At 36.1% G+C, this 17452-nt stretch overlaps 1 pseudogene; it reads left to right on the top strand.

Moving 5' to 3' along the window:
* The first annotated feature begins 603 nt into the window (after positions 1-603).
* LOC129036395 (zinc finger protein 300-like) lies at positions 604-17228 on the top strand (annotated as a pseudogene).
* Positions 17229-17452: the final 224 nt, after the last annotated feature.

Here is a 17452-nt window from a genome sequence, read left to right as displayed (position 1 = left end):
TTTAAAGAACACCAAGCCTTCTCAAACTTTTCCAAAAAGTTTAAGAGGAGGAAACACTTCCTAACTCATTCTATGAGGTATAGCATTACTCTGTTACCAAAGCCAAAGACACTATAAGAAAACTTGACATACTGCTGAAAGCTGGATTGGCTATATACTCTAAGGGAAAGGAAAAATTTTTTGTTTACTGGAAGTACTTGTTTGTCTCATCCTGCACTTGTACAATTCAGTCTCCGTAAGTGCTTTCACATCCCCTTCTCTATTATGCCCAATCCTAAATTCTTTTTTGCATACTGTGTAGTATGCTGTTTTAATTATTTACCTCCCTAATCAGTTGTATGTATGTTTATAGCCGTCATTAAAATGTCTTTTCCTGGATGTCTGGATCATGCTGGCGTTGGTACTATAATCACACTTATTTTTATTGTCTGAACTCTTAGAAAACATTGTCATAATATTTACAATGTTAAAAATTAAACTAGCACAATAATTGGTACAAAGCAGCATAGTTAATCCAACTTAAACACTCCTGAATGCTTATGATGGCAATGCACTTAAGTCATACACTTAAATCCCAACATTCCAAAGTGACCCAACAATGGGTAGTCCATTATTGTAAATTGCAAATTATGGTCGCCAACCTCAGGGATGGGGGTAAAATAGCAATAGCGCCTAGGAAAAGGCACAGAATCTATGCCATATTGACTTGACAATAATAACCGTCCCTTTCAGCCCTACTTTTTGGGCCATCTAGTGGGTTTTGTACCTTTCGTCATATTTTTCCCACTCATCCAGGGAAACTGGGACTTCTGAAGCCTCAGGGAGGGACTTCCCGGGACACAGCGGACTTTTGCTGCTAATCCTATAATAGTTTCAGGCAAAGAGGGACCGTTGGTCACCTTACGCAGTCTCCCCCTACATTCCATCAGCGTCCTCCTTTTCCCAGGCTCCCCACTTCCTTCCTTCTCCCCTCTCCGTTGTCCCCTTGCCTCTGTCCCCAGTCTCTCACTCCTGGTCCCTTAGTTTCCCATTCTCTGTTCTTATGTCTTGCGTCTTTTTGTCCCTTAGTCTTTCTCATTTCCGCACTTTCTCCTTTATTTTGTACATCCATCTCCTCTTCCCTGTCTCAATTTTCCTCCTTTTTTTAAAGTTGGCCCCTGCAACTTATTACTGCGCAGTATTGTAATATCTCCCTCGGAGGGTTTCTTATCATTACTCTCAATAAAAGTTCAGTATTACTGTTATCCCCTGCCGAAGTGATCGTTCCCACCATGGTGGCCCCAGCCTCCCACAGAGGAATCGCCCGGGAGAAGACCGTACCATTTACAAACACGTTTAATTGGAATCGCCAATGAAAATATTGTACCATTCTAAATTCTTCGCCTTTCAACATAAGCATCCTTAAATGGAGGACAGTAGCACTCCAACTTCTTCTCCAATCCTATGAAATCTGTCTGCAAAAGTGTGGACTTTACTACTCGTGTCGTAGGCCTCCTTTCCGTCGTCTTCCCCTCCCTTCGCAGTCACTGTGGTACAGTCCACATTCGGGCTCAACACCTGGCGAATCCTCCGCTTGTACTGAGATGCCCGGGATCTCAAAATGGCGGCCCCATGCGGAAACAGCGCCTCGGAGCAGTCATGTTGCCTCCTGAACAAAGCCGCTGAAGATGAAGAATGGGCAAAATCGCCCCGTACGGAACAGCGCAGCCTCAGGAACCCGTTACCTGGCTCGCGAACAGGAAGCGGGAGAGTTCGCCAATATGGATGTGACAGCGGTTCCCATTAAGCGGTGATAGGATTTTTGGGACCTGATAATCAAGCTAGGGGTCAGCAGGGGGGTTTATGGGTTGAGTCTGGGATTGGTATTGGGGCAGGGTTCCTTGGGGTTCAGTGACGAGGTCTATGAGTTCAGTGTTGGGAACATGTGGGGGTCATTAGCAGGGAGGGCTGTGTGATCTGTGGGTCAGAGATGGAGTGTCTGCGCTGAGTGATGGGAGTGTACGTGTGGCCAGTGACTTATGGACCTGTATGACCAGTGCTATATGGTGGTGGGGATGGATGTGTTCTGTGGGGTTTGTGATTTCTGGACCTGGCAATTCAGTGATTTTAAGGGCCAAGGGCTGTTCAAGTTAGTTCCAGCTTACTAGAACAGGCCTCACTTTGCAATCTCTGCAGGTCACAGACTACTCGCAAGTTGAAAACCTTCAGAAGTTTTCTCAAAACCACTCGTCCCCTCCATAACTCGTGCCTTCACAGAAGAAAACATCCTTCGAGTAAATATCAAAACAAATATTAAAGGAATGGGATCATTATTGTCAATTCTTTCTAGCCCAAATAAACCAGGAATACGCTGTGGTTGAATAAGTTAGGAGGCTGAGTTAGGATGAATCAGTTCAGCGCTGTCACCACAGGGAACTGTTGGGGTATGTATCATCAGTAAGAATGTGTTAGAAAGTATTTGCAGGATTTGGCTTTGTGTTAGGTGATTTTAGGGAGTGGTTAAGGAAGTGGGCCTTACTCTGGATTGAATGCTGTTAGGAAACAGAGTAATTCAGTGATTTTTATTTTTTAAAAAATCTGGGAATTTCAATAAATTTTATTTAGAAGGAGGAAAGGCTAGACTGAAGCTAATAAGTAAAAGTAATAGCTAAAGAAGTAGCAGACGGGAGGGGAGAGAGGGATGATTGGTATTTTGTGGAATGAACAATATTGGTGTTTTGTCATTACATGATGTCAGAGTAATCTTGTTTTTGTTTTGATCTGTCCTGGTCACATAGTGGCCTTATGTGATGTTTATGTTCAGTGTAATTGTTTATATTAAGTAAGAGAGTTGTGAGTGCCAGACAGGTTCTTAGATATCAAGGCATTCTAAGGCATATTCTCTTTCTTATTATGAAAGGTGTAGTTTCAGTCTTGCTTATTCGTAAGTTTACTGAAATAGTTTATGTTCTATTTAACAAATATTTATTGGACATCTGCTGTTTACTCTATGGAGGGCTGGGTGTTCAGACATTAACATGACTATTTGATTGTTTCCTTCCTGATTTATTTTGACAAACCCTGGGATAGCACATATGAAACAATCTCTTTATCATGATATTCCCCCCTTGCTCTGAATGAGCTCAGCTCTGTCTGCATGATGTATCCCAGACTGAAAAGAGTTTACCAGCTAAGTACCTTCCTGCATTGTAGTATATTCCCGTTTATTGTTCCAACCTGTCAGTAATTTTTTATACAGACAACTGCCTTGTTGAAAATCAGCAATAAAAATTTAAATCAAAGAAATCTTAAAATCAGCAATTTTAATCCACAAATGTTGATTTATCAAGAGAATTTGCTGGTTTGGAGTAAAATATAAAAGAGCTTGTCTTACTCAGTTTGGGCTGCTGTAACAGAATACCACAGATGGAGGACCTTAAACAGCAAACATTTATTTCTCGCATTTCTGGAGGCAGAGAAGTTCAAGATCAAGGTGCTAGCAGGTCTAGTGTTTGCTGATAGTACTCTTCCTGTTTTGTAAACTTCTCATTGTATCGTCACAAGGCCAAGAGAAAAATCATCTCTCTGATGTTTCCTGTTATAAGGGCATTAATCCCATTTATGAGGGCTCTCATTTCATGACCTAATTACCTCCCAAAGACCCCACTTCCCAATACCATCACATTAGAATTGCAACATTTGAATTTTGGAGGGACAAACATTCAGTCCATAACAGAGCTCTTAGAATTTTGTATGCTGCTTTGGTTTAGGAAATAAGGGAATACACTCCTTAATTTTCCTCTTGGTTACTCCCATTCTTGTCTCAGGGAACATCTGCAGTTAATATATATTTCTTCATGATATCCATGATTATTGTCTTAAGATAGTTCTACAAATAGAAATTCAAATAGAATTGCTGGTTCAAAGGGGAACAGTTAGGTGTTTGTAAATCCACAGGAAACATATCTGCATTTATCTAATTAAAAATACACCTTGCCCTATGTGATCAAATTATACACCTAGTTCTGTATGATCATATAGTCACAAAAGGACTAAAGGTGGATACCTCCTTCACATGGTGTTTGCTATAAGGGTCAAACAACCTTCTCCCACAGGATGGCCTATTATCTACCTGACTTCTGATGGTGGTTGTTTAGAGACTGGTGAATGTTAGTTCTGGCCCGTAAAAACTCCATTCTTTCTTCCAGACCTGATTCCTCAGACCTCTGCCCTATTGGAAGGGAAGCAGAAAATGATCAGGTCTCAGGTGAGCTGCTTATTTTGTATTTGGTTACTTGGTTTCCATACAATCAAATGGAAAAATATAGAAAGCTAAAAATTAGGATTAAGAAGATGTAGAGAGAACAAACGATAAATATTTGGAAACAGCTTCTATGTAATATGCCAATTATGTGGTTTAAACCTTATAAAACCATTATTAGAGTACAAATATATATATATATAGTATGTTCATATCACTATATTTTACCAAAGTATATAAGGTATAAATGTGTCTGATCTTTATAGCAGTCCCAGTGGAAAGGTGGAGGACATGATAAACATGATTTTCATTCTCCACAAAGGGAAATCAGCTGAATTTTCAATGAGAAGAAAATATTTCCTGCCTTTAGGAGTAAAATAAATTTATTTTTTGGGGGGAGTCCTCCTATAAGTGCTATCCTTACCTAAACTCCCGTATAAATGTATCAATAGATGTTTTTGTAGTTGTGTCTTAATATATTTATTTTAGATTTAGTTATGATTCACTGGCAAAGGCTTGGAATGCAGAAGTCTCAGATTCTCCATAGCTTTTGCTATAGTTTCAGGGTTTGTGGGGCTGTTCCCCACAAACCCTTAAAGTTGTGGGGAACCCTTATTTAAGTTCCCCAACTTAAAGTCATTTCTTTCTCTGCTCTTAAATGTATAAAGTCATTTTACTATTTTTTTCCTGGCTCAAGTTACGTATAATTGGTGTAAACATTTAAAACAATATAATAAAGGTAAAAAATTTAAAAATGAAATGGCTTTCACTTCTTCCTTCCTCTTGGGATATCCATATTAATAATTTGTGCTGGGTGTGCAGTGGAAATGACAGATTCTATTGTTTTAAAAATGAAAATTCTCAACTTTTTCTGATAACTATCTAGTTTTCCCAATACCATTTGTTGAATAACTTACTTATTAGAAATGCTTCCTTTATTATTTATTAAATTCCCATTTGTGATTAGGTTTCTTCTTGCTTTTCTATTCTCCTGATGTGTCTGTTTTTTGCTAAAGACAAAATTTTACATCATTTTTCTCAAAAGGCATGATATAGAATTAGGCACATGGTTTTGCAAACTATAGTGGAAATAATGAGAATGATCGCTTCTGATTGAGCAAGAATGTGCTGTTATAGGGTCCAGTGTCATTGGAGGATGTGGCTGTGGATTTCACCCAGGAGGAGTGGCAGCAACTGGACTATGCTCAGAGGACCCTGTACAGGGATGTGATGCTGGAGATCTATAGCCACCTGGTCTCAATGGGTAAGGATAGCTCCCCTGAATAACTCAGAGTTGTCCAATCAAGTGCCTCTCCCTTAACTGATTGAGTTAGGTGGGTTCCTGACCTATAATGACTTTGTGCTCTTTCCTTTCTCTAGTGAACGTTCTTTACTTTGCAGAGGGTCACTGGACAGCTTATTGTGGGCTCCTGCAACTGCAGTTTCTCTTCTTTCTACAGTGTAGTCAACCCAATTCCTTTATGATTTCTCTATAATAGGATATCCAGTTTCCAAACCAGATGTCATCTCCAAGTTGGAACAAGAAGAGCCATGGATCATAAAGAGATACATACCAAATTGGATCTATCCAGGTGAAAATGTGGCAGATGGGAGACAAGAGAAATAAATGCTCAGTTGCTTTATTTTATTTTTATCTGGCTTATGGCTGAGGCTTAGATCTCTACCCAGATTGCTATCTCCTATTTCTTCTTGCTCCTGTGGAGAGCATGTAGTAGGCATTCAACAACTAACTCATTAATAGTGAGCCATGTACAAAAAGAGGTATTTCTTTTTGGTTCACTCAACATTCATATCTGCAGTGTCTTCCTAAAAGAAATTCAAAGGCAATAGAAGCAAATGCCTTTCAGGAACATAGGTTGTATAAGAAAAGGTAAGTCATCATGATTCATGGCTGTATAAAATTACATGTCAAATATAGTTATGTTTTAGGAGTTTGTGAAAATTATAGTTTGAAGAGATGTGGTAAAATTTAAGAAGGTATTTTTCAGAGCATGTAGCAGCTGCTCTGAATCATATCCTCAGTGTGGCTTAGGCAGAAGGAGGGCAAGGGCCTGTAGGAAGGACTTCTACAAATCTTTAGTTAGGAATTAACATAATTTTTCTGATGGAAATTCGCTAGGCTTACTTGACTTCAGTCAGAGATATTTATTAGGGGGTAGTGGAATATAAGCTTGGAAACACAGTGTGGATGATACACACAGTTAATGTTTTATTAGCCATACTATCTTAAGCCATTTATATTGCTATAAAGGAGTGCCTGAGGCTGGGGAATGTATAAAGAAAAGAGGTTTATTTGTCTCATGGTTCCACAAGCCATACAAAACTTCCACTCATGGCAGAAGGTGAAGGGGAGCAGGCATTATATGGTGGGTGGGGGCGGGGGTGGTGAGGGAGGTCCCAGGCTCTTGTTAACAATCAGTTCTTGAGGGAACTAATAAAGCAAGAACTCGTTACTGCAAGGACAGCATCAGGCCATTCATGAGGGATCCCCAAATGACCCAAATACCTCCCACTAAGTCCCACCTCTAATATTGATGATCAAATTTCAACATCAGGTTTGGAGGAGACAGAGATTCAAGCTATATTACCCTGACATTTTTTGTTGTTATATACAGCTGAGACATAACTCACATGACATACAATTCACCCATTAAAAGTAAACAACTGAGTGATTTTTAGTATATTCATAGATATGTGCAACCATCACCATAGTCAATTTTAGAACACTTTCATCACCTCAAAAAGAAACCCTGTACTCTTTAGCTATCACTCCTCTATTCACTTTCTCCATAGCCCCAAGCAACCACTAATCTCTCTGTTTCAATAGATTTGCCTATTCTGGACATTTTATATAAAATGAGCCATATAATATGTGGTCTTTTTTGATTGGGTTCCTTTTCTAAACATGATATTTGCAAAGTTCATCCACATGTATCAGTAGCATGTATCAGTACTTCATTCCTTTTTTTGGCTGAATAATATCTCATTGTATGGATATATGACATTTTGTGTATCCGTTCATCAGTTGATGGACATTTGGGTTATTACCACCATTTAGCTGTTATGAATGATGCTGCTGTAAACGTTCAACTAACTACAAGTTTTGATGTGGACATATGTTTTATTTTTTCTTTGGTATGTACCTAGGAGTGGAATTCCTAAGTTATACAGTAATTTTATAGTTAACCATTTGAGGAATTGCCAGATGTTTTTCAAAAAGTGGCTGCTCTATTTTATATTTTCCTCCAGCAGGGTCTGAGGATACCAGTTTCTCCTTTTGGACTCTAACTACAGTAATGGGTGTGAAGTGCTGTCTCATTTTTGTCTTGATTTGCAGTCCTCTGATGATGAGCCTTTTTTCATGTGCTTATTAGTCATTTGTATACCTTCTTTGGAGAAATGTCTATTCACATCCTTTGCCCATTTTTGACTCTAACTACAGTGATGGGTGTGAAGTGCGATCTTATCACTATCCCTCTGATTTTGACACCAAAAGTATGAGCAACAAAAGAAAGCAATAGTCTTCAATAAATGGTGCTGAAATAACTGGATAGCTACATACAAAAGAAGTTAGTTGGAACTTAAAGCATAGGTAAAAATTAACTTAAAATGGATCAAAGACTAAATGTAAGAGCTAAAGTTATAAAACTCTTAAGAAAAAAAAAAACCCACAGGGGTAAATCTTCATGACCTTGGATTTGGAAATGGATTCCTGGATTTGACACCAAAAGCATGAACAAGAAAAGAAAAAATTTAAAAACGACTTCATCAAAATTATAAACTCTTGTGCTTCAAAGGACATTATTAAGAAAGTGAAAAGAAAAGCCACAGAATGGGAGAAACTAGTTGCAAATCACACATCTGATAAGAGACCTATACCTATTGCAAAAACCACAATTACTTTTGCACCAACCTAAAAGAATATAATGAACTTTCATTACTCAATAATAAAAGGCAAAGAATCCAATTCAGAAATGAGTAAAGGATCTGAATAGACATTTCTCCAAAGGTGTACAAATGACTAATAAGCACATGAAAAGATGCTCATCATCAGAGAACTGCAAATCCAGACAACAATGAGATGGCACTTCACACCCATTAGTGTACTTATAGTCCATTTTGAGTTATTTTTTGCATATAAAGTTCCAACTTCCTTTTTTTGCATGTAGCTATCCAATTATTTCAGCACCACTGATTGAAGACTGTTCTTTTCTTTTGTTGTTCATGCTTTTGGTGTCAAATCTAAGAATCCATTTCCAAATCCAAGGTCATGAAGATTTACCCCTGTGGGTTTGTTTTCCCTAAGAGTTTTATAATTTCAGCTCTTATATTTAGTCTTTGATCCATTTTAATTTTTGCATATGGTATAAAGTTCCAGCGTCCTTCTTTTGCATGAAGCTATCCAGTTACTTCAGCACCATTTATTGAAGACTATTCCTTTCTCATTTAGGAGTCTTGGTACCCTTGTCAAAAGTCAACTGACTATAAATTTAAGGTTTTATTTTTGGATTCCTAATAATATTCTATTCATCTATTTATGTATCCTTATGCCAGTACCATACTCTCTTGATTATTGTGTTCATAGTAAGTTTTCAAACTGAGAAGTGTCATTTCTCCAACTGTGTTCTTTTTCAAGATTATTTTGACTAGGGCTCCTTGCAATTCCATATGAATTTTAGAATCAGTGTATCAATTCTACAAATAAACTCCTTTGGGTTCTCATAGGGATTGCATTGCACTTACAGATCTGTTTGAGGAGTTTTACCATCTCAATATTAAGTCTTTTGACCCATGAATGCAAGATGTCTTGCCATTTATTTAGAACTTTAGTTCCTCCAATAATGTTTTATAGTTTTCAGAGAATAAGTTGTGTTATTCTATTTGATGTTATTGTAAATGGAATTGTTTCCTTAATTTCATTTTCAGATTGCTCATGGCAAGAATATGGAAATACAGTTGATTTTTGTATATTGGTCTGGTATCTTGAACCTTACTAAACTCACTTATTAGTTCTAATTGTTTCTTAGTTGATTCCTTAGGATTTTCTGTATAAAGATTTTGTCATCTACAGATAAAGACAGTTTTAAATATTTCTGTCCATATTGGATGCTTTTTAATTTTTTTTCTTGGTTAGAACCTCCAGTACAATGTTAAATAGAATAGCGAAAATGGACATCCTTGCCTTGTTCTTAATCATATGGGGAAACAACTAGTGTTTCACCATTAAGTATGATACTAGCTGTAGGTTCTTCCTAGATGCCCTTTATCAGTTTGAGGAAGTTTTCTTCTACTCCTGGTTTGTTGAGTGCTTTTATCATGAAAATGTGTTGGATTCTGACAAATGCATTTTCTGCTTTTATTAAGATGCTCTATTTATATAGTGTTTTATTGATTTGTAATTAATTGGGGGATAGTAAACTAACTTTATATTCCTAGACAAATCTCACTTGGTCATGGTATATAATTATTTTTGTATGTTGCTGGATTTCTTTGCTAGTTATGTAGGGGGTCTGCAAGACCACCATTGGTTTGATGATTTGCTAGAAGGACTCATAGAACCCAGAAAAGCTGTTATACTCATGTTATACCTTATTACAGTGATAGAGTTTACTAGTCTAAGTCTGGACTTTTGTTCTTGGGAAGATTTTTATTTACTAAGTTTCTTTCCTTGATATAAATCTATTCAGATTATCTACTTTTTCTTGAGTCAGCTTTGGTAATTTGTGTCTTTCAAGGAATTTTAAAATTTCATCTAAATTGTCAAAGTCATTGACATAAACTTTTTCATAATATTCTTTTATTGGTCATTTGTGTTTGTAGCATCATTAGATGTCTTTAATCCTTGATATTGCTACTTTATGTCTTCTCTCTTTTTCTTCACCAGTAGCTAAAATATATCAATTTCATTAATTTTTAAAAATAATTAGGTTTTGATTTCACTAATTTTTATCTATTGTTTGTCTGTTTTTTATTTCATTGATTTCCATTCTGATCTTGATGTTTTTTCCTTTCTACTTATTTTTGGTTTAATTTGCTCTTTTTTTTCCCCTAGCTTTTTAAGTTCAAAGCTTAATCAATGATTAGAAACCTTTTTGTTGGCTAATATAAGCATTTAAATAGAGGTAGTCCTCGTTTTGTGTGGTAATGGGGAACCATAAAAATGACTACTGAAGCTGAAACTTTGCAAAGTCATCTTCATAATCAGTGGGAAAAATTACAATGGTTTTGTGACCATTAAGAATTTTTTCCAAAACTTTAAAAGCTGTTTTATTGTTTGTTATAAACATATAGGAAATGAAAACACAGTAAAACTAATATTTATTTATTACCCTGAAATTTAAAACATTGGCAGCATTTTGAATGTGTTTTTTTTTCCCCAAAAAACTTGTGAAGAGTAGTTTTAACAGTGTTTGCCATCTTCTTGTATAACTTATGATATGGAATGAGCATGTTTTCTATACCTAGGTGAATTGTCATAATCCTTTCTAAGTTTGGATCCATTCCAATATTTTATCCTTTGTGCTTACAATATTGTGAAATATGTCCAGGAGTTTATGTGAAGATTTTTTTTTGCGACATCACTTTCTTTGGACTACCTTTGTCCTTGTCATCCAACCACTTTTTATATTTATAGTAAGTCAATAAGTTTGCTTTTACTCAATTCCTCTAGCTTTGTATCTAAAGTCTCTTGAAGGGCAGCAGTGTCGACATTTCCACAGTCAGCCATCTTCTACTCAAAAACAGTATTGTTAATGTTGTTTTCTTGCTGAATTTTTGTCTTTGTTGTCCAGTTCACTGTTCTAATTATCAGTTTTTGTAAAATTTCATGTGGGCTTATCACTGGGAGACAAGCAGGGAACATAAACTACACACTTTGCTCTCTGTGAGCATACTGGATGACAGATGTGCAACTAATAATCATCGACAGACTTTGAAATAAGTGAAATGACTGGTCACTGATCATGATGTGTATCTGTACATATATAATGATTTGTAGACTGAAGAGCTAGCAGTATAGTTTGTACTCCATGCCATTATTCACAGATACTATATTGAAGTTTGAACTGTATTGCTGGCAGACTGGCATTATTTAGCTAACCTGTGGTAACTGAAATTCCTGCATGTCAGAATTCTGCAAAGTAAGTACTACCTGTATCTATATATTTTTTCTCTAAGCACTGCTTTAGTTTTATCTCACAAATTTTGACATTTTGTGTTCTCATATTAATTAAATTCAAGTTACTTTCTAATTCCTCTTTTGACTTTCTCATTGACACATAGGTTATTTTATAAGTGTGTTTAATTTCCTAATATTTGGGGGGACTTCTGAGATGTCTTTTTATTATTTATTTCTAATTAATTCCATTATGGTTGGTTAATATACTCTGAATGATTTCCAGTCTTATAAAATTATTGCAATTTGTTTTCAGGTCAAGAATACAGTCTATTCTGATGAATATCCATGTGTCCTTGAAGTGAAAGTGTATTTTGTTATTAGATGGGTGTTTATAGATGTTGATTAGATCAGATTGGTTGGTACTTATTGGTGTTTTATTTGTCTACTTTTAAAATAAATAATTGTTAAGAGGAGTATTAAAATTACTAGCTGTAATTGTTAATTTGTCTTATTTTTTCTTTTATTTTTGTCAGTTTTATGTATTGTGGGGCTCTTTCTATAGGCGATATACATTTATCATTGTTACATCTTTTTGCCGTAGTAATCCTTTGGCAGCATCATTTGAAATGTACCTTTCATTCTAATAATATTTGTTGTCTTAAAGTGTATATTTTGTGATACTAACACAGCTACTCCAACTCAAACACAATTTGTGTGATAACTTTTCCTATCCTTTCATTTTCAAGCTTTTAAAGTGAATGTCTTTTAGACAACATATAGTTGGTTCTTACCGTTTTATCCAGTCTACAATTTCTGTCTTTTGATTGGAGTATTATTGCATTCCCAGTTAATTTCATTATTGATTTGATTTGATTTGTCCTTTCCATTTTACTACTGGTTTAATTTGATTTTTGGCCTCTTTTTCTTTTATTGTTTTCTTTTATATTACAGAACTACTTTTTAGTATATTAATTCCTCTGTTAAATTTTTAGCTGTAGTTCTGTGTTTATCTGGAAATGTCTTTCGTTTTTGTGTGTGTGAGGAGAATGTTTTTCTGGGGATTACAATATGATATTTAGCCTCTTACAACCTACTTCAAGTTAATGCTGCTTTTTTTTTCTTGGAAAAAATATAGAAATTTTGCACTAGCATAGCTCCATTCCCTACCCCTCTTGACCATCCTGTACTCCTTTGTCCTTTGTGTTCATATGTATGTCATAAATTCAACAATACAGTGTTATATTTGCTTTTGAAAGTCTTTTAACAAAATTAGAAGAAAAGAGAAAAAAGTGTTTACATTCAGTTTACCTACTGTGTTAGTCCATTTTCTGCTGTTATAACAGACTGGGAAATTTACAATGAACAGAAATGTATTTGGCTCATGATTCTGGAGCCTGGGAATTCCAGGAACATGGCTCTGACATCTGGGTGAGAGCCTTCATGCTGCATGGCAGAAGGCAGAACAGCAACAGAATGTATCAGAGTAAAAGGAAGGGAGCCAAACTCATACTGTTATCATGAACCGCCTCTCACGAAAACTAACCCACTCCTGTGACAACAACATTAAAGCATTCATGAGGGCAGAGCTCTCATGACATAATCACCTCTTGAAGGTCCCAACTCTCAACACTGTTGCATTGGGAATTAAGTTTCCAACACATGAACTGTGAGGGGCATTCAAACTGTAGACCTGAATATTTAAAAAAATGTAACATCCTGTGTATTTGAGATACCATTGATATTCGGCTAGATGGTAGATCTGTTCTGCTAGCAACATGTTTTTGTTTATCTGAAATGACTTCATTTTGCCATCATTTTTAAGGGAGATTTTCATTGAATATAGAATTCTTGGTTGACAAGTTGTTTTCCTTCGACACTTTTAATATGTTATTCTAATGTTTTCTGGCCTCCATTTTTTGTTCTTGAAAAATCAACTGACAGGCCGGGCACGGTGGCTCATGCCTGTAATCTCAGCACTTTGGGAGGCCAAGGCGAGTGGATCACGAGGTCAGGAGTTTGAGACCAGCCTGGCTAAGATGGTGAAACCCCATCTCTGCTAAAAATACAAAAATTAGCCAGGCACAGTGGCAGGCATGTGTAATCCCAGCTACTCAGGAGGCTGAGGCAGGAGAATCACTTGAAACCAGGAGGCACAGGTTCCAGTGAGGCAAGATCATGCCACTGCATTCTAGCCTGGGCAACAGAGCAAGACTCCATCTCAAAAAAAAAATAATAATAATAAAAAGAAAAAAGTCAACTGACAATTCTATTATTCTCCTATGTATGAGGTGTTATTTTCCTCTTGCTGCTTTCAAGATTTTCTTTGTCTTTATTTTTCAGTAGCTTAATTGTTATGTGTCTAGGTATCCTACCTGTGGTTTATTCAGTTTCTTGGATCTGTAAGTTAGTGTTTTCTAGCCAATTTGGTAATATCTCAGACATTTTTTCAAATACGTTTTCCACCTCTTTCCTACCTTACTGTCACTCAAATTACACATGTGCTGAAATGCTTAATATTGTTTCACAGATCTCTGATGTTCTGCTTATTTTTCTTAATTTTTTTTTCATTTTGCCCTTTGGATTGGATAATTTCTAGTGGTCTTCAAGCTTACTGATTCTGATTTTCTCATCTACTTTTTCAAATCTACCGAGGAGCTCATCTGGTGGAATTTTCATTTTAACCTTAGAATTTCCATTTGGTTCTTTTATCTTTAAATTTGTTTTTAAGTTTACATAAAATGAAGTGTACTCTTTCTTTAAATTTTGACAGTGGCATAGATTCATTTAGCTACCATCACAATCATAATATAGACCAGTTCCATTGCTCTTAAAATTTTGTTTACTACCACTTTTTATTGTTATATACTTTTTTCTTCTTTGAAAGTAGTTCTTTACTAATCCTTTAGTATGGTTTTCTTTAGTTATTTTAATATATTTACAGCAGCTTCTTTGAAGTCTTTGCTAAATCCAACATCTGTGCACACTTGGAGCATTTCTATTGATTTTCTTCCTGAGTATGGGTTACAGTTTTCTGCTTCTTTACATGTCTAGTAACTTTAGGTTGAAAACTGTACATTGGAGATAATTTGTTGTAGTATTCTGGACTCCTCTTGTTCTTCTGACAGTGGAGGTTTTATTTTACAGATAATTTATTGAGACTCAAACTGTGACATCTCTTTTCCCCATGGTGTGCTATTGCTCATGTCTCTGCTTATTTTTTTATATATTTATTTTATTTTTAAAGTCCTAGCCCCCAGTGGACTCCCCTGCCCTTGCATAAAATAGAGATGAACTAGTGATTTGGGCAGAGGCTATATTAGACATCAAAAGCCAGTAAAGCTTCCACACATTGACACCTAAATTGTGCATGGGTTAGAACACTTCAAAGGTATAGCAAGCTTGCAAGTCTTTCTAGATTTTCAATCACTGCTTGGCTCTCTAGGGTCTCCTTGCACAAACGCTTTGGCAACCTGGTGAGGATATATGAAGAGTTTGTTATTTCAGATTTGTTTTTTGTTTGTTGTTTTTTTGTTTACAAAGAAACAGGTCTCACTATGTTGCCCAGGCTGGTCCCAAACTTGTAGCTCAAATGATCCTCCTGCCTCTGCCTCCCAACGTGCTGGAATTTCAGTTGACATGTCCAACCTATTATTTCAGTTTTTTAATGACTCTGTTGCTTCCAGTTTCTCCTTGTTAAATATTTAGCCACTCTACTATAGTGTCAAACTGGGTTTCTCACCTCTGTTTTTAATGCCACATGAACTACGGGTGAGAGTTGCAGACAACCTAGGAAAGAATGCCATAACTTTACTTTCTTACCCAATGAAATAACAGTTTTTGATTAATAAACATTTTATAATTTGTGGCCTTTCTAATTTTTCATTGCTCTGATTTGGTTGTTTTAAAAATCATTTTATTTCATATTATATTTGTTTTCTGAGTAGAGGACTAAATCTTTATTATATCTGTTTTTTTTTTTTTATTTTTTCAGACAGAGAGAGTAGACTTGACACCCCTCAACTGGATATATTTAGAGATGTTTTCTTCCATAAGGTGACACTGGAAAGTATTACAGGGGATCGTTCATTGTACTCCATTTTAAAAGTCTGGCAAGGTGATGACCAGCTGGAGAGAGATCAGGAAAACTGAGACAAATTTGTCAGGCAAGTTGTAGTCATCAACAACAAAAGAATATCTGAAGAGTCAGGTCATCCATATAATATATTTGAAAAAATATTTCATGACTGCACAGACCTAGATGCTTCAAAACAAAGACTGTGTAAGTGTGATTCATTTGAAAAGACCTTGAAACCAAATATTAACCTAGTGAGTTATAATAGGAATTTTGCAAGAAAAAACATTGATGAAAATTTTAGATGTGGGAAAACACCTAGCTACAGTTCTTGCTATTCTAAGCATGAAAAAATTCATAATGGAATGATACACTGTGAAGCTACTCAGTGTGGAAAGATTCTTAGCAATAAACAATCTCTTATTCATTATGTGAATGTTGAAACTGGGGAGAAGACCTGTGTATGTGTTGAATGTGGAAAATCCTTTCTCAAGAAGCCACAGATTATTATACATCAAAGAATTCATACTGGAGAGAAACCTTATGATTGTGGTGCATGTGGAAAAGCCTTCAGTGAGAAGTCACACCTTATTGCATATCAGAGAACTCATACTGGGGAGGAACCTTATGATTGTTCTGAATGTGGAAAAGGCTTTTCTCAAAAATCATCCCTCATTGTACATCAGAGAGTTCACTCTGGGGAAAAACCATATGAATGTAGTGAATGTGGGAAAGCCTTCTACCAAAAATCACCCCTCATTATACATCAGAGAATACATACTGGGGAAAAGCCCTATGAATGTAGAGAGTGTGGGAAAGCCTTTTCCCAGAGTCACAGCTGATTATACATCACAGAGCTCATACTGGAGAGAAGCCATATAAGTGTACTGAATGTGGGAAAGCATTCTGTTTTATACATAAAAGAATTCACACTGGTGAGAAAACCTACAAATGTGCTCAGTGTGAGGAAGCCTTCAGCAGGAAGTCAGAACTCATTATACATCAGATAATTCATACTGGGGAGAAACCGTATGAATGTACAGAATGTGGGAAAACATCTGCAAGTCACAACTCATCATACATCAGAGAACCCACACTGGAGAGAAACCCTATAAATGTACCAAATGTAGAAAATCCTTCTGTCAGCAGTCACATCTCATTGGACTTCAGAGAATTCACATGGGAGAAAAACCTTATGTATGTTCTGAATGTGGGAAAGCCTTTTCTCAGAAGTCTCACCTCCCGGGGCATTGGTGAATTCCTACAGGAGAGAAACCTTACATATGTGGTGAATGTGGAAAGACCTTTTCTCAGAAGTCAGACCTTGTTGTACATCAGATAATTCATACTGGAGAGAAACCCTATCGATGTACTGTATGTGGGAAGGCCTTCATCCAGAAGTCCCAACTCACTGTACATCAGAGAATTGTTACACTAATGAAATCATAAGAATGTCTCATAAGAATGGTCTGAACACAGAAAAGCCTTCAGGGTCAGTTCAAGCCTTAATAGTGCAACAACCAATGGATTTGATGATTTTGGGGACTACATCTTTGATAAAATTTTACAAGTGTACTCATGTTCCTAATGTATTTAATTCTTTATCAAAGATAACAGAGAAGTCAGTACGTAAATGATGGGCATTTTCACTATGGCATATAGAAGTTTTTCAATTGAGAAATGAATGATTAGCATAACAGACAAATTGCATGTACATCTCTTTTGAAGTTATGTGCTCCTGATTATACTATATAACAAGAATCATATATATGTGTAAGATTGTTAATGTTAGCCTAGTATAATTTTGGTTATGCAGTTCTTCACTATAGAGGACATCAAGAAAGTCTGCATTTGAAAATGCCAATATCTAGAAATTGTATTTGAGGGAAGGGACTTGCCATGCACTCCTAAATGTATATGTAAAATTTTTCTTGTAGAAAGAGACACTCATTTATAAATATCCCATGCCAGGTAAGGATGACACATAAGTAATTTCCAGTTG

This window comes from Pongo pygmaeus, chromosome 4 (genome assembly GCF_028885625.2).
Source record: "Pongo pygmaeus isolate AG05252 chromosome 4, NHGRI_mPonPyg2-v2.0_pri, whole genome shotgun sequence".
In the NCBI taxonomy this organism is placed as follows: domain Eukaryota; kingdom Metazoa; phylum Chordata; class Mammalia; order Primates; family Hominidae; genus Pongo; species Pongo pygmaeus.
Note: the sequence above shows the minus strand (reverse complement) of the source record. Positions and strands in the feature narration are given on the sequence as shown.